This window comes from Panthera onca, chromosome B4 (assembly GCF_046562875.1).
Source record: "Panthera onca isolate mPanOnc1 chromosome B4, mPanOnc1 haplotype 2, whole genome shotgun sequence".
NCBI classification, from domain to species: Eukaryota; Metazoa; Chordata; class Mammalia; order Carnivora; family Felidae; genus Panthera; species Panthera onca.
The window spans coordinates 121,860,839-121,882,759 of NC_138345.1; the positions used below are offsets into that span (position 1 = coordinate 121,860,839).

The window sequence follows — 21,921 nt, forward strand, 5'->3', positions numbered from 1 at the left end:
GCTGATTGTAAGTTCACCTTTGCAGGGGTGAGTCAGTCATTCATCGACAGGCACAGATGTGGATTCTGGGGTGGATGGTGTGGGACAGAGGCAGGCTGACTGTGTCACTGTTCTTCTACAAACACTCTCCCTCTTTGTTCCCCCTTTTTATTTAAGCACCTAAGGCAGGGAGGGCAAGGCTGTTTGCTCCCCTCTCTGTGGACAGCAGGACTCTCTTCTCTCTCCTCCCCGAAGGCTCCAACTCTTCTCGTTTTCATGGTCAAAAGTGTCTCCATCTCACTTGGGGTTTTCATTGTGATCTTGCACTTTTGTCATTGCCTCTTCTAATCTTGTGCCTTTTCTACCCACTTTCTGGCATCTCTTTGAAGGGCTACTATTCACTTACACTTTCTTCTGAGAATACTTTGCTTTTATAGACCTCAGTCATCAATCACAATATCCCCTTTCCCCTCTCTGGCAGACAGACTCATGACCGAACACCAGGGAGAATTCACAGATCCTTTGGCCCTCCCTGACCCCTTGGCTTGGTGGTCATTGTGGAATGGCCCAAGTGGGTGGGGGATACAGCAATGCAGGAGCCACAAAGAGAGAGAGGAAACTCCAGCTTTGAGAAACTGAAAAAAAACTTATTTAGAAATAATAGGTTTTAATTTTTCCTAAATGTACCTTTTATGCTATTTTTTAAATGTTTATTTATTTTGAGAGAGAGAGACGGAGAGAGAGACAGAGAGAGAGAGAGAGCATGTGGATGGAGAAGGGGCAGGGAGAGAGAGAGTGAAAGAGAGATAGAGGGAGAGAGACAGAATCCCAAGTAGGCTCTGTGCTGTCAGCGTGGAACCCAACATGGAGCTGGATCCTCTGAACCGTGAGATCATGTTCTGAGCTGAAACTAAGAGTCAGATGCTTAACCAGCCGAGCCACCCAAGCAACCCCCTTTTATGCCATTTAAAATATTTACACGCTTTACTTTTTAAAGTGGTTTAGGTTCACAGGAAACCTGGGTGGAAAGTACAGAGCTCCCCCACCCCCCACCACATGCACAGCTTCCCCCACAGCGTCAGAGTTCTCTGAGTCTCTAACAGCAGCAGGAAACCATAACGGTCTCAGGACTTGGGGTCCTGGGTTCCAGGTCTCTTGCCCATCAGAATGATATTGGCACCAGTGATAAGAATGCCTGGAAGACAGACTTCACCTTCGTGAGTGATCCTTTTGCTCAGGGTCAGCCCAGAGGAGCAGGTTCCTGGTACCACCCAAGACATCTGATTTAAGGCGAAGAGTGATGTATTTAGAGCTGGCCAGCAATTTGACAGCTGCTAACATAACCTTTAACACGTGTACTAAAATGAATCCTGAGCTTACTTCAGTCTGTCATTTCCTCTTAATACTTGAAAAGTCACAGTTTTGTTTGAAAGTTCCCTCAAAAGGCTCTCGTGGGTGAATTTACTCTTCCGCTTGACTGCACTTGGAACACTTAAGAGCCACCTTGAAGTTGAAACTGGGAAAATCCCGGGTTTCTCTGGCCAAGAGAAGAAGAAAAGGTATGTTCTGAGGTTTATTAAATAATTACCTAGTTGTTGACGTGTTGGGGGAGAGGGGAAAAAGCTGAGGTGTTGGCAAGTGTGGACAGAGGTTAGTAAGGATCGTGGGTCACGTGGCCTATAAATGAGAGAGAACATTTTCGTGTTCAGGAGATGTGTTGTTCTGACTCAGTTAGTTAAACCTTAGCGTCGTACATCATTATCTGGACTCTAAATGACCATGCTCAAATGTGATCCAGGGCATCCTGAAGATAGTTGGCTGTTGGGAGTAGACACATAGGTGACTTGAAGGGAAGCAAATGCAGAGAAACAAAACCCAGAATTAATTGGCCATTTTGACTTCCCATCTGCAGTTGGTCTGAGTGGCAGATTAGGGCAGGTTTCCTAACAAATTGCTCTGAGACTAACTCTATTCAGAGCTTCAGGAAGAAATGTCGTTCTCAGTTTGGCGATCCCTTTGATCGGTATTCTCCAAAACTCCAACCATTTGTATGCCTCCTTTGTAATTTTTTCATGCTAGTAAATTACTGCAATTTACTTAACACTTTTCAGTGACTTGCTATATGACTTAACTATTTATATTTTAAGAAGAAACTTCTCTCACTGCTTCTCCTTCTGGCTGCCTAGCTTAGTAAATGGTGTTAACGTCCACTGGGTCACCCAGGGCAGAAACTTGAGAACCATATCCTAGACTTCTTACTCTGTTCCCTACCCCACCTCATATTCTAATAAGTTTATCTCCTATGTACAGGGTGAACAGATGGTTTAGGCAAACCAGGGTATTTTGGGGGAATGAAAGGGACACTATTGGCAATTGTACCTAGAATAAACCGGATCTGTCTGAAGCAATTGGAATGTCTGATCAACCCATCTCTATGGTCTTGAATTCTCTTTCTCCTATTTCCACCATCACTACCTTGGTGCAGGCCTTCATAATCATTTGCTTAGACTAGTACAGTAGCTCACTATTGTTTCATTGATCTCAGTCTTGGTCCTTTATAACACATTGCACATACACATATGATATATAGAACCCTCTTGAAATCCTTTAGTGGCTCCCCATAAATCCCCTAGTATGGTCTGTGAGGTTCTTTACAGATATGGTTCCTTTTTATTTTTCCAGCCTGTGAGCTCATTAACTTATTCATTTGTCGACATTTATTGAGAGTTACTCTGGGTTGGCACAATGCTAGGCTACGGAATACGACAATAAATAAGACGGGCTCTGGCCTCAAGGTATTTACAGTGGAATGGAGAAACAGCCAAGGGAATACTACTGTAAAACGTACTATGGAGAAACACTACACTCTTTGATCTCGTTGCTCTAAGTGCGGTTCGGGGACCAGCAGCATGAACATCACCTGGAAGCTTGATAGCAATGCAGAATTTTAGGGTCCTGCCCCAGACCCACTAAGTCCAAATCTGCATTTTAACAAAATGCCAACATGACTGGAGCGCACGCCGGTTTGCAAAGCCTGGTCTGTGCGACCCGTTGAGGCACCTGGTTCAGATCTCCAGGGATAATCATGCCTGGAGGGAGACCTGGAGGAGGAGCCAGTTTGCTAAATGGAGGCAAGGTGAGAAAAGACACAGAGTGGAGGGATTTGCCTATGCTGTGGCACAGAGAGGAAGAGAGAATATACTGTTTGGTGGGAGTCACAGATTTTTCAGTGTTTGGGAAACACAGGTTGCAAATGGGAGCCTAGCTAACTCAGAGATACCCTTATTCAAGGGAAAAAATGATCAATTTTAGCACCTCCATTTCTTCTTTGAGCCCATCTGGAAACAGTGATTTAGAAGAAATACTTTGATTCAGAGAGACAGCAGGATAGAGGTTACCAGGCCTGGAGGGAGAGGAGAATAGGGAGTTACTGTTTAATGGGTAGGGAGTTTCTGTTTGAAGTGATAAAAAAGTTCTGGAAATGGATAGTGGTGATAGTTGCACAACATTGTGAATATACTTTAATGCCACTGAATGATACACCTACAAATGGTGAAAGTGGTGATTTTTTTTTTCTTCCAAAGTTTTACTTAAATTTAAGTTAGTTAACATGCAGTGTAGTATTGGTTTCGGGAGAAGAATTTAGTGACTCATCACATACAATACCCAGTGCTCATCACAACAAATGCCCTCCAGAGTACCCATCACCCATCTAGCCCATTCCTCTACCCACCTCCTCTCCATCAACCCTCAGTTTGTTCTCTATAGTTTTTCTTTTATTTATTTAAATCCAAAAGTGGTGATTTTTGTGTTATGTATATTTTACCACAATTTTTTAAAAAATGAGTACTTTGGAGTCAAAGGAGGCTTAATTTCAAGTTCCAGCCTTGCCAGATCCTGGCAAGTCAGGTAACTTCTTGGAAACTCAACGTGTTCATCTATAAAATGGGACGGATGATGGTACCTGCCTCATAGACTTGTCATGAGGATTCATTGGAGCAAGACCTGTAAAGCACTGGGCGCTTGTTGGCTTATCTTTGGGCCCATCCTTAGCACAGGGCCTGGGATAGCCAGAACTCTGCAGTGCAGCTAGAATCATTCCTTCCTCCCCGTTTGACTGAGGAGGTGGTTTTCTACTCTGGCTGCATGTTAGAATCACTCGGAGGGAACCCAGGTGATTCCAGTGTGCAGCCAAGGCTGAGAAACTCTGCAATAGAAGGGGTCACAAACTTGAGTGTGCATCGGGATCACCTGGAGGGTTTGTTAAAACAACTCCTGGTCCCCATCCCCACAGTTTCAAGGTTAGTAGATGGGGACCAGCCTTTCACTTTATCATCTGCCTAGTGGCTCTTTCCGTTTGTTGGCAGAGTTTGTACCATTCCACTCACTATCTGACCTCTTCCAGGTCCATTACTCTACTCCAGCTTTTCTTGAAAACATTTGCCAATAACTTTTCTCATGTCTCAATATTCCCCAACCTGTCCTGGCTTTAGACACAGTTTACCATGTCTCAAAATTCTCCTCCTCTGAATTCAGAGACAAATTCTTTGCATTTTCTTCTTCCCTTCTCCCTCCCCAACTTGGAAGCAGGGATTCCCATGTGACACTCCCATGACCATATTCTTGGGTCCCTATATTTATCCCTTAAAAAGAACACAGTCTTGGAAATGAGACAGACAGGGATTCATATCTTATGCTTGGGCAACTCAAACACTGAGCCTCCTTTTCCTTTCCGGTGAGTTACGGGTAAAGATAACAGTACCTCTATAATAATACATTCCTGACACAAAACACCCAATTATTAGTTATTACAGTGTGTAACCTGGGGTGTCTGGGTGGCTCAGTTGGTTAAGCATCCAACTCTTGATTTCAGCTTAAGTCATGATCTCATAGTTTATGAGTTCGAGCCCTGCTTCAGGCTCTATGCTGACAGTGCAGAGCCTGCTTGGGATTCTCTCACTCCCTCTCTCTGCCCCTACCCCCCTCAAAAATAAATAAGCTATAGTGTGTCACCTTTAAGAACATGGCAAAATCGTGACTTGAAGACAACTCCGAGAGTAGTGGAACTAACCCATGGGGGGATACAGTAAGGGCTTTACCAAACCAGGATTTACCAAGGGGCAGGGGATGGTCCTAACCACAGATTTTCCAGAGGACCTGGGAAGACAGGGAGGTGACAGATGGGATTTGACAAAAGGAATGGCCAAGAGATTCTCTGTGACAACATTAAAATGTGAGCCTATGGGCTGGTCCACGCACAGGAAGGGTGTTATTAATGGTGCTAGCACGGGCTATGGAATGGCCCCAGAGAAAATCCACAAGGGAATTTTAACCCCATCAATGTGGAATTCAGTCCTTTTGCAAGAAACAAGACGATAAAGAACCTGTTACAATTTGCATCATTTATTATAGTTGTGTGCAAAACATGACCACGGGGTGTTACACAGAGCTCTTGTTACAAGATGAGGGCTCTGAGTGCTGTTTCCAGTCGATGATGTTATTCAGCAGGATGGCTCACATGTTGAAATTTGAAACTCTTTGGGTGAAGAATCCCTCTGCAGGCTGTACCAGATGTTGCTTGTGTAGCTCCCTAAGCACAGAAAGATGAGTTAATCCTTGAATTATTCTGAACTTACATCAAACTCAGAGGCTTTGATCCAATGAGCCATGGCAATAAAAAACAAGGCTATCAGAAGAGCTGTGGGTGGTAGTCCTGTCTCTGAGAAAGGAACGGGGCCACTGGCTGACGGCTGCATTCCAAAAGGCCTCCAGATGCAGAGAGCCATGAGCAGAGGGCCTGACTTAGTGTGATGTTGTGAAAATCCTGCACTTGAAACACATGTAGTCATAAACAAAAACTTCCTCACCCTCTAAAGACCCTGCAGAAGTATCACCCCCTCCAACATGCTTCCCCTGGCTCCAGGCTCACTGATCCCACTTACCTTCTTTTATCCTCATCATCCATAACACGTAGCTTGACACTTGGTTGTTCTACAAATACACAGTTTTCTCTCCCCAGTTATATGGTAAGTTCCTAAAGGTCCTAAACCAAAAAAAAAAAAAAAAAAAAAAAAAAAAAAAAAAAATATATATATATATATATATATATATATAAAAATACAAAATAATTATTTTGTATTTTTGTATTTCTGAATGCCTAGCACTCTTAAGAGATACCATCGTCATCTTTTCATCCCTAAATCTAGCACAGCACCTGGCAGGTAGCAGATACTCAGTAAGTGAGTAAATAGGTACTTAGTAAATGAATGGAATTGATTGACAGCTAAGTTGAGTTGGCAATCAATAAGAGAAGATGTAACAGGCATTTCTTGCTTTGTTTGCCCAGCACCTCACCCCACCCCCTTTCTTCCAGAAGTTTCCTCTCCCTTATCCCCATCTTTGTGGTTCCCACAGGATCTGCTATGTTGTTTCATGACCCCGTGGAGTTTACCTGACTCCAACTGCTTCAGTGAGTCCTTCCCTAGAATTTTTCAACTTGGAACCATAAAGAATGTTAAGATAGCTTTTTTTTTCCCTTTTCCTGATGACCAAAGCTATGAAACGTACTGTTTGTTAGCGAGCTCTTTGCCCCCATGTTTTTCACCACATGAAGAAAGCTGATCATTAGCTTGGATGAAGAATGAAACTAATGAAGAGAGTGAATGGACAGACAGAGACAAGAAGAATAAAAAGGAAACCTGATGGTTTTGAGTTCCTGGTTTCAGTTGTTCCCATGCCTCAGGCACATTCCTGTCTCTGGGTTTCACAGAGATCACATTATCCCTTATAATAACCCCCTCTTTTGCTTAAATGAGTTTGAGTTAGGTCTCTCTGTCACTGGTAACCACATAAGTCCTAACTAATACAGAAGTCCCTGCTTTGTGGTAGACACTCCATAAAGAAGAATGGATGAATACAACCTCATTAGGCCAAATTATGATGTTTTACAAGCAGGCATTTTTCAAAACTTCCCATCCTTATTTGTGGCTTTAATACATATCTCTTTGATACCCTTCCTTCTACTAACCACCCCCAGAGATAGCTCAGTTCTGAATATAGAGGAGGCACATGCTATATACATGGCAGCTAGTTTCTGGTGAGTTGCTTCTTCGTTTTTCATTTTCAATGACAATTTAATCCGTGAGTGCATTTGTTGAGAATCTAAGATGTTTGGGGCTGCACTGCCATCTGTGCATGATGGAAGACATTTGTAACAACTTTCTAAAGTGCACATAGAGTGACGGGTTTTGAACGGCAGCCATGAACTCAACATGAAAGGATGGTCTTCACGAGCAAAGGGAAAGAGCCTTTGAATAGCTCCATGGTAGACAAGATGGTACTAGAAACTTACTGGCGTCCACATTTTCTGGACTTCAGATTCAGGCACATGGCCCAGGGCATATGAGGGAATTTATGGGAACAATGGGACAGCTTGCTTGATGTTGGGTCACCAGCTCAGCAGCTCTGGTCACCATATTTATAGAGCTCATCTTTAGCATCAAACCTTTCTCTAGACAGGCTGGTCTGCTTACCGCCACACAAATGGCCATGTGGGTTTTATCCTTAACATTTTCTCGGAAAACTCCTGGTGCCAGATACCTCTTCCTGCCTTACTTCCTGTCCTTTCATTCATATCAAACCCATCCCCCAAGTGCCTCTGTCCTATCTCCTCCAGAAATGACTGTTCTATCTAATCTGCCACACGTGACATTTTATTCATCCTAAGAATGGCATGTACCATATAACCTCATATCCACACTCCCCTACTCATGAAAAACATCACTAATTGATATGGGTGCTCCTTCCCTCTAAGGCTGGTAGGAACATCAGAATTCTCAACATAGAACTTGAGGCAGACAGTACAAGCTCAGTGTGGTTTGTAAGCAGCATGAAACCTAGTTGCTATCTCTGATCCATCCCCTCATATTGTTATTTGAGGTTTTGGGATGTACCTTTGTGAATTTATATTTTAGTTACTATACAGTGCAATATTGGTTTCAGGAGTAGAATTCAGTAATTCATCATTTACATATAATACCCAGTGCTCATCACAGCAAGTGCCCTTCTTAATACCCATCACCCATCTAGCCCATCTCCCACCCACCTCCCTCCATCAACCCTCAGTTTGTTCTCTATCACTACAGTCACTTGTGGTTTGTTTCCCTTTCTTCTCTCTCTCCCCATATGTTCATCTGTTTTGGACGTGCTTGTTTTCTTTCTTGCTCCAATATAACAGCAAATATTTATTGAACGCTTATATGTGCTGGCATTGTGCTAACCATTTTACATGTATTTTCTAATTCAGTCCTCCAAACAATCCTGTGAAAGTATTAGTATATAATACCCTCAATCCTGTGAAGATATCTGCATTTTATAGGTGGGGAGTCTAAGTGTTATATTTATTTATTAAATTGGTTTTTTATTTTATTTATTTAGTTTTTATTATTTTATTTTTTAATTTACATCCAAATTAGTATATGTTAAATTGATTTTTAAATAAAAATTGTATATATTTACAGTGTACAACATGATTGTTTGATACAAACACACACACACATATAATGAAATGGTTACTGCCTTCAAGCTAATTAACATATCTTTTCCTTTCATGGTTACATTTTGTTGTTGTGAGGAGAGCATCTGAAATCTACTCTGTTAGCAAGTTTATAATATTTGTTACAGTATTATTAAATATAGTCACCATGGTATACATTAGGTTTCTACACTTATTCATCTTACATAACTGAAAATTTGTACCATTTGACCAACATCTTATTTCCTCCACCTCCTGTCCCTGGTAACCACCATTCTATTCTTTGCTTCTATATATTCAATTTTTTAATAAGTGACATCATTCAGCTTTTTTCTTTCTGTGTCTGGCTTATTTCACTTAGCACAATGTCTTCTGGGTTCAGCCACGTTGTTGCAAATGTCAACATGTCTTTTTGAAAGGCTGGACAATATTCCATTATATATATCTCACAGTATTTATATATACAAATACATGGTGGTTTCTTTTTCAAAATTTTTTTTTAAGTTTTAAAATTTATTTTGAGAAGTAGACAGAGAACATCCCAAGCAGGCTCTGCCCTGTCAGTGAGGAGCCTGATGCAGGGCTCGAACTCACCAACTGTGAGATCATGACCAGAGCCAAAATCAGAGGCTCAACCGACTGAGCCACCCAGATGCCCTATATGGCAGGTTCTTAGTCCATTCATCTGTTGATGCACACTTAGATTGTTTCCATATCTTGACTATAAAAGATAATAAGTAACTTGTCCAAATACACACAGCCAGAATATGGCAGAACCGGAACTTGACTTCCAAACATTTGCTCTTAACCAACGTGGTGTATCATGTTGCTCTTCTTTGTATCATCCAACTAGCGCAGAGCTGTGTGCCTAATAAATATTTGTTGAATATAGGGGCACCTGGGTGGCTCAGTCAGTTAAGCTTCTTACTCTTGGTGTCGTCTCAGGTCATGATCTTACAATTCATGAGATTGAGCTCCACGTTGGGCTCTGTGCTGCCATCGCAGAGCCTCCTTGGGATTCTCTCTCCGTCTCTCTCTGCCCCTCCCCTGCTTGCTCTTTCTCTCTCTCTCTTAAAATAAACATTAAAAAATAAAAATAAAATAAAATAAATATTTGTTGAATATAGGGTTTTTATAAAACAATAAAGTTTTTCACAAGAGACAGAAATTGAATTGAAAATACCAGAAACAAATTCTCTAGCGAGAGTTGGAGTATACTTGAAAGGAGCCTACTTCACTTTCCCAGTATCCTTGGCTAAAGGCAGTGCCCTTCCCCATTCCACAAATACACATGCTTTATGAAAACAGAAATGCTAAAGATCAACTCTGACAGGGGTGCTCTAGGGAAGAAGCCCCTCTGGGAGCTTGAGAACCTCCCAACAGATCCTCAGGATGGCTCTGTTAACCACCCAGTCACTGGCACCTCCCTGGGGCTCAGTTTCCAAATTTGCAGAATGATTCATTTAGACTGGATCACCACTACCCAAGTGTGTTTCTTGGGATATTGGCCCTACAAGAAATTCAAATAAAAAGTAGTTGTATTTTCAAGTGCTAATGGGAAATTGCATTTCTCCTTGGGAGATACATAATCCATAATTAAAGGGTCTGAGTAGTCCAGCAGGAAAGAACCTGCCTATTTAACGTTTACTTAATGGCTATTTAACTTCGCATTGCCTAGTCCCCTTTGGTTTCACATAACTGCTAATATATCTCAGAGCTAATACACTTAGGAAAAAAAAAAGTTAAATATTTTCTAAAGCTCCTTCGTAACATTCTGTAAGTCTCTAAAGTAATATAACTTGACTATAAACTTCCCTCAGTGAATTAAAGATGGAATCACACCGTTTCAAGTTTTTGGGATTTCTTTGTCAGAAACGTTGAAAGGGTGTTTAGATGACCTATCCAGGTTTAACAGTTCAGGCTGCCCTGTGTGTTTCCTGAAGTGGACAGTAGGGGGCACTAGTGGACTGCAGTAAAGGCCACCCCTCCACAAACCCCAGGAGAAGCGGCCAACTGAAGTAGCAACCAGCCCAATTCCTTTTCCAGCTGAAAGGAAAGCTACTGAGAGCCAACTCCTCTCCCTTTTGAGTCTCTCTCTTTCTCCTTTAGAGGAAATACTGGGATCGAATCAGGATAGATAACATTGTATGTGTGCCCTTTACCTTCAGAGATAGAAATCATTTAAGACAACTCTTTTCAACTGCTTTTCATTGATTGTGTTCATTTTGGGGCAGCGACACTTGACAATGGAAGTTATTATTGGACTAAACATAGAGCCTCTGAGTTGAAAAAGGAATTCTTTCCTTCATCAATTCTCTCATCTCAAAAAAAAAAAAATGTACAGGTGAAGAAAAGAAAAAAACTTTGTTCAGATGTAAGTTCTTTTTTAATTTATATTTTCTCTCTGAACTTCGGGTGTAAGGCTTACAAAGGCAAGTGTAAGAGGCTTGGGGGGAAATGGAGATACATAACTTTTTCCCACCACTTATTGTCATTTTCCTGTGAAGTAGAACAACTCAGTCAAGCCTCCTTAACCTGGGCAAACACAAGAGATTGAGGTGATCTGTTCTAAGATGATATTGTCATTTTTCCTACATCCTCCCTCATTGTTAACTCCCTGCTTCCCACCCCCCCATGCTGTCCCTGCAAGAAGTCCCCCTCTTAGGAAAGAAATGCTACATAGACTTAAAAAATGTTTTCTTCATGAAAAAGTGTAAACACAATTCAGGAGTATAGCCTACAGAAAGGAACAGAAGGCAGAAATACTACTTTTCACCGGTAGAAATTCTCTGCCTTCTGGCTTAGAGGAACTTTGAGCTTGAAAGTCCTCAGCATCCCCCTCAAACCCATCCCTTTATTGTGTACTCCAGGGGCCCCGAGACCCCAGGCCATGCAGGGAGGTGTACCAGCTGGCCGATGTCTGTCGTTCCAATGGCCTCCTGCTGGATCCCAGTCCCAACCCTTTAGGAGATAATAGGTGCTCATCTCTGTAGGCAGCAAAGTGCACCAATCAACGGCCACACGCCACACTGATTGTATCTGTGGTGTGGACTGTCTTGTTTGTGACAACACCATTCTTGCCCAGTGAGAACAGGGGAGAAAATGGCAGGTGAGAGGGGGCTGCTGGGCCAGCAAGCAGAGCCTGGTTTGTCTGATTTCTGACCCATCTCTACTACTCACCTCTGTCAGAAAGTAATGCTGGGAAGAGCTCAGAAGCTCAGTAAGCAGTTTAAGCTCTTTGGAAAATTCCTAGTGCTTTGAATTCCAGGAAGTACTGAATCATAAAGTCACAAAAGAGGAAAGGATTCATGAGAAAAGGATGAAATGAATATGTATTGAATGCCTCCCATATTATTGGATGTATTTTTCAACTTCATAGTCAGAGGTAGGCATCCTGTGATCCTCTCTGTGGATTGGGGGAAAAGAGGATCCCAGAGGTGGAGGAGGTGGGCCCAAATCACTGGGTTTATAAGCTAGGATTTGAACTCAGGTCTGTTTTCACTGCTCAGAACCGTTATACCTTTACTTTTTGTGCTCACCTCCTGTTTTCTACCAGGGTGATGCTCAGACCATATCCTCTATGTGTGATTTTTTTCCTACACTCTTTTCAAATCTGCATAGATAACAGTATTCTGCAACCACATTTGTGTCTGCCTTTCACAATCAGCGTGAGCAAGTTCTTCCTAGCATCTAACTTACATACCCCCCAAATGCAGTGAGAGCTACTGGCCCTGCCCTCAGGGAACATGGAAGAAAGATGGCTACAGCATTCCAGTTAGCAGCGGCTTCCCAGTCCTGCTTCCAAATTGCTTCTGTTAAAAGAATCTGCAATTCAAAACACATGCCCTGTCATGAAGCCTCACCCTGTCCCAGATGCTTGACTCCTGTTTGGTCCCTCTTATTTTTTTATTAAAAAAAATTTTTTTTTTTTTTTGTAGTTTATTTTCTGAGCGAGAGAGAGAGAGAGAGCAGGAGAGGGGCAGAGAGAGAGAGAGAGACAGAGAATCCCGAGCAGGCTCCACACTGCCAGTGCAGAGCATGATGTGGGGCTCAAATCCATGAACCGTGAGATCATGACCCGAGCTGAAATCAAGAGTCAGATGCTTTACCTACTGAGCCGCCCAGGTGCTCCTCTTTGGTCCCTTTTAGAGTGAGCCTGAGGGGGCACCTGGGGGGCTCAGTTAAGTGTCTGACTTTCAGCTCACGTCATGATCTCATGGTCCATGAATTCGAGTCCCGCATCGGGCTCTGTGCTGACAGCTCAGAGCCCGGAGTCTGCTTTGGATTCTGTGTCTCCCTCTCTCTCTGCCCCTCCCCCACTCGCATTCTGTTTCTCTCTCTCTCTCAAAAACAAAATAAAAACATAGAGTGAGCCTGAAACATCACTCAGAATCAGGCCCCAGATCGCAACAAGGTGGATCAAGCCTTTTCCCGTACTCCCATTGCTGTGCTGAGGCCCTGGGCAGATCCCTTTTTTTTTCAAAGTATGTTCTAGGGCTAGCATTTTTTGTGATCACATACAAAGGCTTACTTGCATCCAAGCTGTGAGGGACCAGAAAGCAAAGTTTCTTACACTGGGAATTTGGATACTTTATTCTTTACAAATAAAAAATCTAGCCTGGGAATCCCTTTGCAAAAATTATGTGTTTAGGACATGATAGGAATGCATAGCAGTACAACAACTTGCACTTAAGGTTTGTGGGAAAGGAAGGGAATTTGTAGGTAAGAGACCTGGGTGTGAATCTTATCACAGCCCCTTAGTAGCTGTGTGATCTTTGCATGTTAGCAAACCTCTCTAAACTTCCATTTTATTCTCTATGGAATGCAAGTAATAATACAGAACTCATAGGGATGTTGGAAAGATTCCTGTAAAGTGCTTTATAAAAATTTTAAAGATATTATTAGCGCTGTTGCCATTGCTGCAGCACTAAAAAAACAAGCCTTCCTCTGATTCAAGGGAAGAATAACTTTCAATCTTGCTACCTTGGGGCACACCTTTGTTCCAGATGTAGATTACCTTCCAGGCCTCCCAGATTTCATGTCTCATGTGTGTTAGCTCATTCTTACCTGGAAGGCAGATGGTATCTTTAGCATCCTCGTTTTACAGCTGGGGCAAAGAAGTGAAGCAAATTACCCATGGCTGTGAGCTAATAAGTGATAGAACCTAGGCAATCTCATTCCAGAATCCAGCTCCTAAGCACTATGTCATTTAAGATGCATTTTGGATATGAGTAGCAGAAACCCCAAATAACAGCGGCTTAAAATAGAAGTTTATTTCTCTCTTTTGTAAAAGTCCAGAGGTTGACAGTTCAAGACCAGATTAGAGTCTTGGCTCCACACAGTGCTCAGGGCTCCAGGCCCCTTCTCTCTTCTAGTACTCCTGATGTCTGGGAATAATGTCCCCAACATCCAAAATAGATGCTAGAGTTTCAGCCACTACATACACATTCCAAGCATCAGAATGGAGGACGGGATAGGAGAGAGAAGGGATAAAACACATGCCAGTTATGTATCGCAGACTGTTCCTGGTTGCGGCCATACGACATTTCTGTTTACTTCCCATTGATCATAGTAGCAAGGGGGTTGGAAAATGTAGTCATTATTCTGGATGGCTTTGTGGCCAGTTAAAAACTGGAGGATTTTATAGTTTGTGGGTTCCAGCCCTGCATCGGGCTCTGTGCAGACAGCTCAGAGTCTGGAGCCTGCTTCAGATTCTGTGCCTCCTTCTCTCTGCCCCTCCCCACCCCCACACTCTGTGTCTCTCTTTCAAAAAAAATAAAAAACATGAAATTAAAAAAAAAACTGGAAGATTTTATTATGGAAAGGGGAGAGGTAGTCAGAGGTTATGTGGATGTATGGAGGAGGGGGAGGAGATAAAGCTGGAGAGGGGACAGGGACTGTGTGATGAGGATTTACCAAGACCCTACAGTTCACCACTCTAATCGCTGTGTTATTCTCCAATTTGAACAGGTGACAAGGGAAGGCAGGGCTGTCCCCTGAAAACCACCAGTTATGGCCACTGAATGGCCCTCTGAAGCCCCATAAGAGGCATTCCTAGAATACAATGCAAGTGTCCGCCTTGATGGTAGACTTGAGGCTGCTTTCTGTCTGAGACCCATTAGCTCATTAGGTTAAAATGGGGGTGGGTGGCTTTTGATTCATGTCTCCAGCAAGTCCAGAAAGAAGAGGTGGGGTAAGAGGACACTGGGACAGAACATAGGCCGAGTAGCCCTTGGCTGGCTTCTCTAAACCTCCAGAGAGATCCTGGATACCACACACTGGAAAGTAACTTTGTTTCCAAAATCCTTTTCCATATGCTATTTCTCTTGGAATGCACAATAAGATTGTGGTAGGGGTTGCTTTGCTCCCTATTTTGCCAATGAAGAAAAGGAAGTCAGAATCCCCCTGTGATATTCAGCAGGATGAGGTCTTAGAATCTGTCTTTTCACAAGAGTGCCAGGTAATTCTTATGTTCAAATAACTTTGAGAAACACACTCAGGGCGCTGAGTGATATGAAAGGGTCACATCTACGGTGGCAGATGAACCAGGAAACCATAGACTCCATGTGATGTTGAGTTATGTCTTTCATCATCACTGCTGTATCTCTTCCAGCACATTGTAGGTACTCAGTAAATACTTGATGAAAGAATGAATGGAGACGAGTTTAGGGATCCAGCCTTTCCTTTAGTGCCATGGGATAATCCTAGAATGAGCTCACATTTTTCATGCTTAGTGCTGACAAGGTAGGAGACAAATGCTATTAAAACCTCCATTTTAGAGATAGAAACTGAAGTTGAATGACTTTCCCAAGGTTACATAGATAGCAAGCAATAGAACCAGGATTCAAACTCAGGCTCTCAAATATCATGCTTTCTTGTTTCTCTAATAGCGAATAACTATTCCATGGCAGTAGATTTATCACAGCTCAAATCATTCCCCATGAAACAGAAAAAGTCTGTTCTATAGATATATAACAGTTAACCTAATACACAGATGTGAGTCCTGTCATTTGACACCAGTGTTATAGAAGAGTTCTACTCTGCTTCATATACTCCTTGCTAACATTGAAGTGCCAAACTACATTGGCGGAGAGGAACGTATATTGACCTCCAATGTTTACTTTGCTTGTGAGCACACATCTGTTTTTGTTAATGGGGATGAGGGCAATCAGAGCAAACTCTCAGAAGCAGACATTCTTGACATGGAATTCACTCCCAGTCCTCGAAGTTTTATCATCCTTCAGGCTTGAGAGCAGGTTGTCAGTTTAGACAGTGGCCTGTTGAACCTAGAAGCTTCTGGACTCTTCAGTTCTTTGAAAAGAGGCATTGTTTTTCCAGGGCCTTTAGCTGAAGTTGAATTGTAAGGAGATGTGAGATTTTGTGTTGGAGTAATTACATCCAAAAAAACTCCAGGTAGACTTAGAGGAGTAAAACAACTTGTGGGGGGCGGCGGGGGTGGGGGGCATCTAACAGCTCTTCTGTTTTCCAGCAACAAATTCTAAGTACAAAATCTGACCCCTTTCCCAATTTGCCTTCGCAGGGGCCCCCCATTCCTCTACTTTTTTTATCCACTGCCCCAGCTGTAGCATGTGTGGGTGAGGGGAGGTTGACCACATCGGAAATGGTTTCCATTTCCTTCCTTTGCTGACATTCTTTTATAGAAGACACAACACACAGATTGCAAAGGCAAATGTTGCCTCATAACATGTTTGGCACCAGCGGCCTTTGTGTGCTTTCTTGCAAGTTCTTCATTGTCTTAGATGCAGGCAATGTCCTTGCACCCACTGACCACCATATCATGGGAGCACATAGCCCAATGGGTGCTCGGTTAGTGGGTTTCACGAAGACTGCTTTGTGACTCAGCTGCCTTACCTTAAAAGAAGTTGTTGACAGGACTACATGCTCCTTGGAGGCAAATGACTGTGACTGGGTTTGGGGATCCACCCCACCAACCCAAAGGATGAGAACAGTTGTCAATTCATTGACTGTTAGAAGATATGTCCCGTGACATCTGGTGGAAATGGGAGGTGTGGATACAGAGGGCCTTGAAAGTAAATCTATCCATGAAGTTCATAGTCTGTTCACAGTCTGACTTTGTATTGCTTTTATAACTCACTAAAAATGTGATTTCCTTGATTACAGAAGAAATGTGATGGCTTATGGTTCAATACTCTAAATGTAATTTCATAGACTTTGGACATTTATATTATGCTTCTAACACTTACATTGTTCATCTTTTGAGATGTCTGCTCATTCCATTGGGAAAAGCTTTATGTAATATGTACATATAGCCTCGTGTCATCCCAGACACCTCCCTTCACTTCCTACTCCCCACATGCCACACATAAGCTTTCTCAAGTCATAACTCTGCCAAATAAAAGGAACTGGAGATCTGCATCCTGCTTTTCTGTGGTGCTAACAGAATGTGATACTGGGCAGGCAACAGGTGGTTAAAGATTGAGCAGAAGGGCACTTGCATCCACTCTAATGCCTCTGAGATAGATGGACCTGAATACGGTATGTGTAAGTGTGAAAACTGGACACTACCTTCAAGGCTGTGGGAACCCAGATGGCCTCACCCCTTCATAAAGTTTCCCCTGCACCTAGCTTGGAGGGAGATAAGGCACCAGTACAGAGCCTCACCACCTTTATGATGCCCAGCCATGGCTTGAAGTTCCCTACCATCTAAGCAAAGGAAAAGAAACTGGGGAAAATGCCTGGCATTGAGCTTCCTCCCAATTTTGTCCTGTGTGGCACTGAATTTGGATTTAATTTAATATAGAAAAATAAAGATATCTTATCAGCTACACTCTGAGTACTGTGTAAGAATTATTGACGGTTAATATATGTAAGACAAAGTGAACCTCAATCTGCAAAGAAATTCAAATGAGATTTTTCTCCCATTAGATTAGCAAAGATGCTTTTATTGATTTTTATTTATTTTTCAAGGTTTATTTACTTACTTTGAGAAAGATAGACAGAGAGAGCAAGCAGGGGAGGGGCAGAGAGAGGGAGAGAAGGAATCCTAAGCAGGCTCCACACTGCACAGAGCCTGATGCAGGACTTGATCTCATGAGCCGTGAGATCATGACCTGAGCTAAAATCAAGAGTTGGATGCTTAACCAACTAATCCACCCAGGCGGCTCACAAAGATGCTTTTAAAAGTCCACACTTAGATGCTGAATGAGGGTGAAGAGCAATGGGTGTGCTTATGTACTTTCATTGGACTTATAAATTAGTATAATCCTTTGGCTCTTAATTGGGTCTTTATTAAGAGGCCTAAATTTTGACAGCAATTCTTCCACCAATCTACCATAATGAAATAATCAGTAACTTGGGTAAACTTTATACACAAAGATGTTCATGGTAGTTTTATTTTTAGTTATCATGAAGGTGATATGATGCATTAGGTAACAATGTGACACTGATGATAAGAAAATGGTTAAACATTATGGCACATCTGTAAGATTTCATACTGAGGTAGTCATTAAGACTTTTAAAAAGATATCATGGCTCCTTCCCAGATGAAATTAGATATAGACGTGTACAAGTCAGTTCTTGTTGTATAACACATCACCTCAAAATTTGGTGGCTTAAGATGTTCTCAAAATCTGGGAATTGGGCGGATGGATGGTTTCTCTGGTCTGGGCTGGTTGGAGCTTGATGGCTGAGAATGGCCTCACTTACATATCTGGGATTGCTAAAGCAGCTGGAACAGCATGGCCTCTCTCTCTCTCCATGTGATCTGCCATCCTCTGCATCAACCTTGGATTGTTCTAAAAGCATTAAGACAGGCACCTCGGTGGCTCGGTTGGTTAAGTGTCCCAACTCCTGGTCTCGGCTCAGGTCGTGAGATCAAGTTGTGAGATCGAGTTTGTTCTGCACTGACAGCACAGAGCCTGCCTCGGATTCTCTCTCTACCTCTCTCTCTGCTCCTCTCCCGCTCTTTCTCTCTCAAAATAAATAAACTAAAAAAAAAAAAAAAAAAAAAAAAAAAAAAAAAAAAAAGCATTAAGAGAGATCAAGCCTCAATGCACAAGCATATTTTAAGCCTCTGCTTAGATTTGTTACTGTCCCATTGGCCAAAGTAGGTTACATGGGCAAGCTGAGTTGAGGGATAGAGAAGTAGACTCAACCTCCTGATTGGAAGATCTGCAAAATATTGTGTCCATTTAAAAAATATGCCATGCCACATGACTTGATTTGGATAATAAAATGTGAAAACTTTGGGGGAAGAAGCCGTAAGAGCCAATGCATCCTTTCCTATATTCTCCTTTCCTTCTTACGCAATAGCCAGATACACTTGAGATGGTAGCTGCTCTACTTGCCTTGGTTCCAGAATGATCAAGATGAGCAGAATTTCCATGCCAAATTGCACTGGACATATGGCTTGACTAAGAAATAAACTTTTGTGGTTTGAAGCTATGCAACAAAATTACCTTTTTTTGTTATTGTTACAAAACCTAGCCTAGCCAAACTAATACAATAATTGTACAGGAATTAAAGTGATATATATATATATATATATATATATATATATATATATATATATATAAATTTTTAATGTTTATTTTTGCGAGAGAGAGAACAGAGCACGAGCAGGGGAGGGGCAGAGAGAGAGGGAGACACAGAATCCAAAGCAGGCTCCAGGCTCTGAGCTGTCAGCACAGAGCCCCCTGTGGGGCTGGAACTCACGAACCACGAGTCAGGTCCTGACGTGAAGTCGGATGCTCAACTGACTGAGCCACTCAGGTGCCCCTAATGTGATATTTCAAAAGAATGATTTGGGGGCACCTGGGTGACTCAGTCGGTTAAGCATCTGACTTTGGCTTATGTCATAATCGCACAGTTCATGAGTTCAAGCCCCTCCCCTGCTCTCTCTCTCTCTCTCTGAAAAATAAACATTAAAAAAAAATTTAATGAAAAAATAAAAGAATGATTTTTAATGTAGGAAGAGGTTCATTATAAAATTCTGTATCAACCAGCAGCCTATAAAGCAGGTATATACTTGTATATGTTGTATAATCCTAAATTTGTGAAAACAAGTAAATGCATAGACACATTGCCTGGAAGGAAATACATCAAAGTGTTAACAGTGGTATTATAGGCAATTTTTATTTTATTCTTTCCTGTGTTTTCCAATTTATTTATCATCAGTGTATCTTATCATGATAGACAAAATTATTTTTTTTCAATCACTTGTCACCCTTCCCTCTCCATCATCAGGTCATTTACTGTGCCTCCCATGAGAAGATTTTAGGTCCCTACCTCATTGGATTTGGATTTAGCCATGTGATGTGCTTTGGCCAATTAAATGTGAGTAAACTTGGCATTCACCATGTTGGAGCAGAAGGTTTAAGATTCATCTTGAGGTTTGGCCAGTTCTCTTGCTCTTTCCCAGATATGTCCCATGTAGGGACTGCTCTTTTGGCCTGGGTCCTGAAGTGAGAAGACAGCAGAGCCTAGGGTGTGAGGTAATAAAAATATGTATGTATGGATCCCTGCTCCTGGTTCTTGTCAAAGAGCACCTAAAATCTTATAATTCCCTAAGTGATTGAAGCACTGGCAGCACCTTTTGTTTCGATATTTGGTCTTTGATCCCCATTCCTGACATTGAGCTCCTAAATGCCTTGGAATTTCCTAGGTGATAGCAGTGTCTTTGTTCTATGAGGTGACTCTTGGTGGGGGGCTGGTCACCAGAAAGACCGAGCCATGGTTAGAAGCTTGGAAGAGGGGAGAAGGGCTAGAAATGAGTTAATGATTGATCATACCCAGATGATGAGGCCTCCATAAAAAATCTCAAAAGTATGGGGGTACAGAGAGCTTCTGGATCAGAGAACACTTGGAGGCACTGGGAGAGTGGCATGCTCAGAGAGAGCATGGAGGTTCTGTGCTCCTCCCCATGCCCTTATCCATTCATCTGCATCCTTTATCACATCCTTTTATAATAAACTGATAAACAGGAAGGACACTGTTTCCTGAGTTCTGTGAACCACTCTAGCAAATTAATTCTGAGGAGCGGGTAGTGGGAACCTCTGACCTATACCTGATCGGTCAGGAGCCCAGGTGAGAACCTGGACTTGTACTGGCATCTGTGGCGGTGGTAGTAGAGGTGGTCTTGTGGGACGGAGCCTTCACCTGTGGGATCTGATGCTGTCTCTAGGACGATAGTGTCAGAATTGAGTTGCATTGTAGGATGCCCAGCTGGTGCCACAGAATTGCTTGGTGCAGGAAGCCCCCCCACATCTGGTAGCAGAAGTGAATGTGGTGGTAAGGATAAAGGGAGACACACAGCAGGAAGGGCAAGTTTTTCCTACTCACAGCCTGGCGAAAATCTTAGCCAATCTCAGCCTCCAGACAGCACGAAGAAGAAATAAACCATTGTCTTGTCAGTTGCTGAGATTTGGGGGGTTTGTTAACACAGCAAACCTAGAAAAATTCCTTTTTTACTTTAAAAGACATACTTAAAAATATGGCCATCAGTTACTCGTAAGTCACCAAATTCCAAGTCCGACCTGTACACCATACTGCTTTCTTCTTTATCCCACGCCGTTCTCTCTTTTGCCTCCCCTTTCAGTTACAAGGTAGACTTCTACAAAGACACGTTGTCCTGAAACAAAAAGATCCAAATCTGCCCCAGTCCTCTTATAAAGGCACATTCCCATTTGCTGGGGATGTACCAGGGTTGCCACACTTTTGAACCCAAGGACAGGTGAGAAAGTAGCTCATCTTTTCTTTAGTAATATTTTAGCTCTGGCAGAGTATGGCATGATTCAGAAGTCACCAACCAGCACAGAATTTTTGTCATTCCATATTAAAATAGGAGTGTTTCATCCAAAACCTGACTGGGGGTGTTCATAAACCACATGTAGAGGGGTTGATCATTTACACACAATATACTCATTTCTTCAAAGAAAATGTGGTTTTCTTATTTTTCTAGAAAACTACCTAAGCTGCCTTATGAGCCCCATCCTGCTGAGTAATAAGGAAACTTAGATTTAAGTACCTCAGTGTCTGTTCCCTGTCTTTTCCTCCAGAATGCTTATTAAGTACACAGATTTGCTTATTGTATGGCTGTGGTGGTGAGCAGGTGGGAACTCAGATCCCCGCTATTCCTTGGATCTTCACTGTCTTCGAAGAAATTATTTCCTGGTGTACCTGGTTATGCCTTGCTTTGCTGCTACCTTCTGTGGACATCTGGGGCTAGAATACTCCAGGTCTGCTGTTTCTCACCTCAGTCAGGGCCTGGAGTCCTGGTTAACTTGCCTCATCTCAGTTTTCTGGGGTTGCCTATTTCTTTGAAGGGTAGACGGGATTCCCATTTGAGTTCCAGCTTAGGTGATCTGCCCTACAGGCCCCACTTTGGTAACTCTCCACTGAGTTTGCCAGCAACACCATCAACTACCTTC

General features: G+C 42.4%; 1 protein-coding gene across 2 annotated transcripts in view; it reads left to right on the plus strand.

The window, feature by feature from the left end:
• DRAM1 (DNA damage regulated autophagy modulator 1) overlaps positions 1-20,208 on the plus strand; it is a 61,408-nt gene extending 41,200 nt beyond the window's left edge. The window contains exon 8 of one of the 2 annotated variants that reach the window (XR_009617024.3): positions 19,739-20,208. The gene's annotated coding sequence lies outside the window, so the exon portion shown is untranslated. Of the gene's footprint in view, positions 1-6,393; positions 6,682-19,738 lie in introns of those variants that run through there. The other variant, XR_009617025.3, reaches the window with a different exon arrangement.
• The last annotated feature ends 1,713 nt before the right edge of the window (positions 20,209-21,921 follow it).